Source organism: Abramis brama, assembly GCF_963993115.1.
Source record: "Abramis brama genome assembly, chromosome: 24".
In the NCBI taxonomy this organism is placed as follows: Eukaryota; Metazoa; Chordata; class Actinopteri; order Cypriniformes; family Leuciscidae; genus Abramis; species Abramis brama.
In genome coordinates this window covers 14,470,711-14,479,752 of record NC_139986.1, presented here as the reverse complement: position 1 = coordinate 14,479,752, position 9,042 = coordinate 14,470,711, and positions in this window count along the sequence as shown.

The following is a 9,042-nucleotide window of genomic DNA, read 5'->3' as shown; positions in this document are numbered from 1 at the left end:
AATAAAAAAAATCCATTCACTTTTTTTTTTTAAATCCTCAAAAAGCCTAAACACTCTCAATAATCAAGCGTTTGGATTTTCTGAGCAATACCAGAGCCTGTCTACAGAGAGCCTGCCCACTCCCTATTAAGTCCTATAGTACCGAATTTTGGTTGTAGTTCCACCAGATTTCCACTGGGGGCGATCGCCCATGAGTGCAAAATGAATGGGAGTCTATGGGGCTAGACCAGGGGGCCAATGTTTCATAAAACACTGAAGCTTCCCCAGGCGCCGCCATTGATTAGCGGACCCCCACCTGCTGTTAGCATTCCATTGACTCCCATTCATTTTGGCGTCACTTTGACAGCGAATAACTTTACATCTGAGGCGTTTAAAGATTCCATTTGTCCATTATTTATTTCTAAAGAAACACGAAAATGTATAAAAGGCTCCATTACCTTGTATCTTACATTATGGCCCCGTAGAAGCCGTTTTTGTAAAAATAGGCTAACGATTGCGTCATAACCACGCGACTCTCTGTCGCACAGTAGAGAACTTACCGTATGGACAGGAGGAGAAGCTCACGGGCGATCTGGGGGACATGGAGGCAAAATGACAAAATAATTAATCAGAATACTTAGCAAAAGTTGCTCCTGCTCCTAGCTCGTGGACACCTCCTACTCACACTCTCCGTCTCTGCAAGTTTCGGAAGGGAATGATTCAGATTTCTCTTGGCACAGCTACTAGAAGACAGACGGGTTGCTCACGTCACATCTACGTCGTCAAGCTCAGTTTGAGTCTGCGCAGTACGCTCAGCCATCAGGAAGTGAGTGCTTCTAATTGACTTCACTTTTCTCCGTTGAATCCAATGGAGTCGCTGTGTCCATTTTTTTTACTGTCTATGGGTTAGACGGCTAAATTTGTCTCTTTCACCCGATTGCTGTTGAGAAATCTCAGATTTGATTGTAGGTTTTGCAAGTTCAACATGGGTTATAGGTCGAAAGATGAATGAACGAGTACTTATGTCCTTTCGATTTCTTACAGGTTGAGTTGTTGTTGCCCATAACATGCTAGCATTCTGCTAATGAATGCTGATTGGTCAGTGAAGGACTGATTACGACCAGAGATACCGCTTGATGGCATCGTGGCATCTGAAGCGGGACCAGAAACAAACAAAACAAAAACTCTTCTAGCACGTGTATTTACCTGTGTCAGCTGTGTTGTCGATGCCTCAAGAGAAAAGAAAGTGCAGAGCGCGAAAGCACCAAAGACTGAAGGATTGCCGTAAAGCAGTATCTCTGGTCGTACGATGTGTATGACGTCATTGACATTTTAAAATACTTTTTAAAGCAAATAGGTGACTCTAAAAAATCTAACACCCAGCAATGTGTACTTTCTTTGCATCTCCTTTCGAATACAACATTCAAATTACTAGACAAAAAATTATATCCTGAGAAAAGTGGATTTTGAGAGGTATAGCGCCATAGACCTCCATTCATTCTGCACTCGTCCTGTGAGCGCACTCGTATGGAACCAGAGTGGAACTGCAACCAGTTCAGAAGCCGGAAGTTTACTGAGAGTGGAACTTCTCCCCTTATTAGACATTCTCTGGCAATACGATGTAATATTGCTCAAGCTCCGCCCACGACCGCTGATGGACTGTCCTGTATTAGCATATTTCCCTTATTAGCATATTTCCCTTTCAGCCATTTGTATACTGTCCACCAAGGCATCACTTTACGTGTCTTGTGTCGACATGCCCCATTGAAGAGAGGGGTGGGGTGTGCAGTGCGCGCACACACACACACAAACAAACACACACACACACACACACACACACAGCTAATGGTTTCTGTCTTCAGGCGCAGAATGTTCCAGTGTGACGTCACAGTAGAAAACATAAGAATGTCTCTCTCTTCACTTTCGAGATGGTCTCTTGATACAGCATAAATGATCACATTGACAAGTGTTCAAAACTTGCGTTTTTTTGCACATATTTTTGTACAAATTTTGATTTCTTGGCCACACAGATTGGCACAATGAGGACTTCAGACAACAAGACAAGCAGGCATGAGTCTACAACAGATGCCAAGAAGTCACCAACGAGTGAGATGTGACAAATAACTATTTATTATAAGTTATTTGTTAAAGGTACACTATGTAATGTTTTTGTTCGGAATTTGCAAAATTTATATAATGAGCGATGAATCCATCTTCCAAATCATGTTTTTGTCTTATCCTGAATTACTGTGATACACCTAAGTAAGGCCATGCACAGACATTTTCACAGGTACATGCTCAGGTGGAAAAGAATACCACCCCTCTTATAATTACTTAATTACCGGTAACGTAATGTAAAAAATACATGAAAATTACGTTTTCACATACTGTAGTAGTTACATATTGTAGAACACCTTTAAATTACTTTTTATTTATTTAAATAAAGGAATAAGTATGTCCTTGAAATTGGTAAATGAGCAAAAGCAATGTTGCGCATTACTGACAGAAATAAATGACTATTTATTATTACTATTATTATACTTCTCTTATTTAGATTACAGTTGCAGCAGGAATAATGTTATGAAATTAGTGTTTTAAATGTAACATTTTAAGTGTAGAAAATATGAAATTATACTTTTCTATACATAATTGGGTAAAACGGGGCTAAGTGTGCTTTTTATCACTCCCATAGTGTATGATTGTAGAACAAAAATATGTTGTTTATTGAACATTAAAGGATTAGTTCACTTTCAAAAAATGTTTTGCTGATAATTTACTCAAAATTACCCATGTCATCCAAGACATCCAGATCTTTCTTTCTTCAGTCAAAAATAAATTAAGGTTTTTGAGGAAAACATTCCAGGATTTTTCTCCATATAATGGATTTCAATGGCAACCAACGGTTTGAAGGTTCAAATGTCCTTCTCAATGCAGCTTCCAAGTCTCTACCCGATCCCAGTTGAGAAATAAGGGCCTTATCTAGCGAAACGATCGGTTATTTTCAAAAAAAAAAAAAAAAGTATCTATCCAAGTTATTTGTCTGTGTACTCTGGTTCAAAAAGGTAGGGAAGGGCGAAAAATTCCATCTCATTTTCTCCTCCAACTTCAAAATCGTCCGACATCTTTGTTTTAATTTATTATTCTTCTTTTTTTCTTTTTTTTCTTGACCTTTCCAACGTGATGGCGTTATACGTGGTGCATCTCAGAGATGGTACAAGACAGGCATTTGTGGTTAAAAAGTACATATATATATATATATATATATATATACAGTGCAATGCATAAGTGAATACACCCATGCTAAAGTTGACTAAAAAGAGGAATAAAAAATCATATTTTGGAAATTGAACTTAATGCCTTAATTTAAAAAATTAGGAAAAATCCAACCTTTAAGGACACCAATTTTCTTTGTGAATGAATAATGTATCGTAAATAAATAAATGTTCTTCCTTAAAATACATGGTGCATAAGTGAGTACACCCCTATGTTAAATTCCCATAGAGGCAGGCAGATTTTTATTTTTAAGTATTTTTTTTAATTTTTTTTTAGGATACTATGCATCCTGATAAAGTTCCCTTGGCCTTTGGAATTAAAATAGCCCCACATCATCACATAGCCTTCACCATACTTAGAGATTGGCATGGCTTTATTTCAGTTAGCCTAAAAGCTAGTTTGATTTGCATTGAGAGATGATCTTATGGAAAGTACCCCATGCCAATCTCTAGGTATGGTGAAGGCTATGTGATGATGTGGGGCTATTTTAATTCCAAAGGCCAAGGGAACTTTATCAGGATGCATAGTATCCTAAATTTTTTTTTTTTTAAATACTTAAAAATAAAAATCTGCCTGCCTCTATGGGAATTTAACATAGGGGTGTACTCACTTATGCACCATGTATTTTAAGGAAGAACATTTATTTATTTACGATACATTATTCATTCACAAAGAAAATTGGTGTCCTTAAAGGTTGGATTTTTCCTAATTTTTTTAATTAAGGCATTAAGTTCAATTTCCAAAATATGATTTTTTATTCCTCTTTTTAGTCAACTTTAGCATGGGTGTATTCACTTATGCATTGCACTGTATATATATATATATATATATATATATATATATATATATATATATATATATATATATCATTTATTTATCTATTTTTTATTAAATTTTTTTTGTGTGAAAATGACCGATCGTTATGCTAGATAAGACCCTTATTTCTCGACTAGGATCGTGTAGAGACTTTGAAGCTGCATTGAGACGGACATTTGAACTTTCTTTGAACATTGGAATAGTTGGTTGCCATTGAAGTCCATTCTGTGTAGAAAAATCCTGGAATGTTTTCCTCAAAAACCTTAATTTCTTTTCGACTGAAGAAAGAAAAACATGGATATCTTGGATGACATCGGGGTAAGTAAATTATCAGCAATTTTTTTGAAAGTGAACTAATCCTTTAATGGAGCAAAAGATTTTGTGTGAAAATAAATCAGAAAAGTGTTTTGTTTAAAAATCTTATAAATGTATGAGGTGGCAAGTGCTGGCATAATCCTGTTTGTGGGGTAAGAGGCCCACCTTCATGGGGCAAAAGCACTTATCCAGTCAGAGACCAAAAGGGCAGGTGCTTGAACAACACTTGGGGTCTATACTGTATGTGCACGTGCCTGATAATAAGTAAGGGATAATGTACATCCAGCCAGCGGAGTTGTGGTGCTGAACTATGTGTGGGACAATTACCCAGCTAACAGGGAACATTCCCATATCTTTCACTAACGTTATGTAAAAGTTATGTAAATGTTAGTAAAAAACTTAACTGAAATAATGTTTCTGGAACGTTCTTATAATGTTTATAGAGTTAAAATACATTCTCGTAACGTTGAGAGAAAAACGTTCTTAGAACAAAGTTTTTAGAACGTCCTTGTGATGTTATTTGTTCTTGACTGATGTTCTCATAATGTTGAGTGAAAACGTTCTTACATTTACATTTTTACATTTAGTCATTTAGCAGACGCTTTTATCCAAAGCGACTTACAAACTAGGTTCTAACCTTCTTAGAACAACGTTCATTGAACGTCCTTGTGATGTTCTCATAATGTTGAGTAGAAACGTTCTTATAACAACCTTCATGGAACGTGCTTGTGATGTTATTTGTTCTTGACTGATGTTCTCATAATGTTGAGTGAAAACGTTCTTAGAACAACGTTCATGGAAATTGCTTGTGATGTTATTTGTTCTTGACTGATGTTCTCATAATGTTGAGTGAAAACGTTGTTAGAACAACGTTCATTGAACGTCCTTGTGATGTTCTCATAATGTTCAGTAACAACTTTCTTATAACAACCTTCATGGAACGTGCTTGTGATGTTATTTGTTCTTGACTGATGTTCTCATAATGTTGAGTGAAAACATTCTTATAACACTGTTCATGGAACGTCCTTGTGATGTTATTTGTACTTGACCAATGTTCTCAACACGTTCATAGAACAACATTCTCAGATACAAAAATGTTCTTAGAATGTTTTTCTAACATTCCCATTAAGTTATGAAAACGTTATTTATGAATGTTTTCTGAACGTTCCAAACAACCGTTTTTTTTGTTTTGTTTTTTTAAGTATTAAAGTTTTCTCATTTTGGAAATGTTATGAAAACATAATTTTTTTAATGTTTTCTAAACGTTCAAAACATCCAGTTTTTTAAAAAATGTTTTAAGAACTTTTTGTCTAAACATTTATACATAACTTTTAAAGAACGTTAGTGAACGTTATGGGAACGCTCTCTTTAGGTTATAAAAAAAACTATAACGTGCAGGGAACGTTCTAGAAAGCTCTCTTTAAAATATACTATAAAATAAAACCTAAAAATAACCTGCAGGGAGCGTTCTGGGAAGGTTTTCTTTGGGTTATAAAATAAAACCTAAAAATAACCTGCAGGGAACGTTCTGGGAAGGTTTTCCTTGGGTTATAAAATAAAACCTAAAAATAACCTGCAGGGAACGTTCTCAATTAAACAAAACTGGACGTTTTCAATGTTTAAAAAACATTCCAAAATAACGTTTTCCTAACCTAATGGGAATGTTAGCAAAATGTTCTGACAACTTATTTTTGTTAGCTGGATTAATGGTTGCCTGGAGACGCTGGATGTTTGGCGTAAAGATGGCATGGAATGGAGCGCATGCGCAGAGTTGTGAGTGATAGAAAGACAGTGAGAGAATTTAGTTTAGAATCAGATGAAATGCTGTTACCGAATGGAAATTCAAAGTCCTGATTGATTAGTGTAATGCATTAGGTTCAATCCCAGCTAACAAAGAACCCAACAAACACAGAACTTTCCCCCTAACGTTCCCGCATGGTTCCCATTTGGTTATTGTTTTGGGAACCAAATAAGAACATTCTAGGAACGTTCTCTGTAGGTTCTTTTTTTATAACCTAAAGAGAACTTTCAAGATCTTTCCCTGCATGTTATTTTTAGGTTTTATTTTACAGTATATTTTAAAGAGAGCTTTCCAGAATGTTCCCTGCAAGTTAGTTTTTTTTATAACCTAAAGAGAGCGTTCCTATAACGGTCACTAACATTCTTTAAAAGTTATGTATAAATGTTTAGACAAAATGTTCTTAAAACATTTTTAAAAAACTGGATGTTTTGAACGTTTAGAAAACATTAAAAAAAATTACGTTTTCATAACATTTCCAAAATGATAAAACGTTCTTAATACTTAAAAAAAACGGATGTTTGGAACGTTAAGAAAACATTCAGAAATAACGCTTTCAAAACATTTCCAAAATTATAGAATGGAATGTTCTTCTAATGTTCACATAAACAAAGAAAAAAACGTTCTTTAATACAAAAACCCCCCCAAAAAACAGATATTTGGAACGTTAAGAAAACATTCAGAAATAACGTTTTCATAACATTTCCAAAATGAAGAATTGAATGTTCCTTTAACTTTCACATAAACACAGAAAAAAAGTTCTTAATACTTTTTAAAAAAAACTAATGTTTTGAACGTTCAGAAAACATTCAGAGAGAACGTTTTCATAACATATTGTGAATGTTAGAAAAACATTCTAAGAACATATTTTTGTATCTGAGAATGTTGTTCTAAGAACAGTCTCAATAGTATGTTCTCAATAGTATCAATAGTTCTAAGAACTCTCAATAGTATGAGAACATCAGTCAAGTACAAATAACATCACAAGCACGTTACATGAACGTTGTTATAAGAACGTTTTCACTCAACATTATGAGAACATCACAAGGACGTTCCATGATCGTTGTTCTAAGAACGTTTTCACTCAACATTATGAGAACATCAGTCAAGAACAAATAACATCACAAGAACATTATAAAAACTTTGTTCTAAGAACGTTTTCACTCAACATTATGAGAACATCAGTCAAGAACAAATAACATCACAAGCATGTTCTATGAACGTTGTTATAAGAACGTTTTTACTCAACATTATGAGAACATCACAAGGACGTTCAATGAACGTTGTTCTAAGAACGTTTTCACTCAACATTATGAGAACATCAGTCAACATTACGAGAATGTAACGTATTTTAACTCTAAACTTTATAAGAACGTTCCAGAAACATTATTTCAGGAGTTTTTTTCAAGTATTTTCATATTTTCAAGTTTCTTTACTAAAATTTACATAACTTTTACATACCATTAGTGAAAGTTATGGGAACATTCCCTGTTAGCTGGGTTTCTATTGTGTTGTTTTCCACGTCTTGTTAGATTTGACTTGTCTAGTTGTATGTTTGAGTTTGTGTTCTTTTGTCCCTTGTGGTGGGGTTGTATTTTTGGTTTTGAAAATGTAATTTTTCCTCTTTATGATTCCATTGTTTGGACTGTGTACTACCCAGAGACTTGTACAAAATTTTGTGTACTACACAGTAAAATGTGAATCTTGAAGTAAAGTCTTTTCTGTTATTTTTGTAATTCAAATATTTCATTCATTTAGAAACTTTATACTCTGGAAAAATGTAAACACTGGACAAATGTGTCAACAGGTTTTGGTACTTCAAAATCCTGTTACTTTAAAATCCAGACCTGTAACTGTAAGAAATTAATTGCTTACATTTTATGAATTCATATAAATATAAATAGAAACAGGGCAGCACAGTGGCTCAGTGGGTAGCACTATCACCTTGTAGCAAGAAGGTCCCCGGTTTGAGTCCCGGCTGAGTCAGGAGTTAGCAGGTTCTCTGTGATTTCCTTCAGGTAGGCTACAACAGTTTCCACCACAGTTCAAACCCATGCAGCATAGGTTAATTAGCGATACTTGAGTGTATGTATGTAAGCCTGGTGATGGATGGGCCAACCACATCAGGGTGATGTGAACATCCAAAAAACATTCAGAAATAGCGTTTTAATAACATTTTCAAAATGAGTGAATGGAATGTTCCTGTAATGTTCACATAAACCAAGAAAAAAAGTAATACATTAAAAAAACTGGACGTTTTCAACGTTTAAAAAAACATTCAGAAATAACGTTTTAAAAACATTTTCAAAATGAGTGAATGGAATGTTCCTTTAACGTTCACATAAACCAAGAAAAAACGTTCTTTATACATTAAAAAACTGGACGTTTTCAATGTTTAAAAAACATTCCGAAATAATGTTTTCCTAACCTAATGGGAATGTTAGCAAAACGTTCTGACAACTTATTTTTGTTAGCTGGGTAGCAATGGACAAAGAACGCACACTGAACATTACATACCTTGGCAATTTGGAAACTTCGTTAAAGCTGGCAGTTCACCCCAAGTAAACACTTGGAATTAGGACTAGGGTGTGTACTGTAAGGTGGTGGGTGGGACACAGGCCACACCCTAGACTGCCAAAAAACGACAAACAATTATATATATTATATTATATTATATTATATTATATTATATTATATTATATTATATTATATTATATTATATTATATTATATTATATTATAGGTCAAATAAAATCCGAAATATAGTTAAGTTTGTAATGAAACAAAGTCAAACACATTTTCAAATGACAAAGCACAACTTATACCCAGATATAATTATTTTAAAATACAAAATCTATGGTT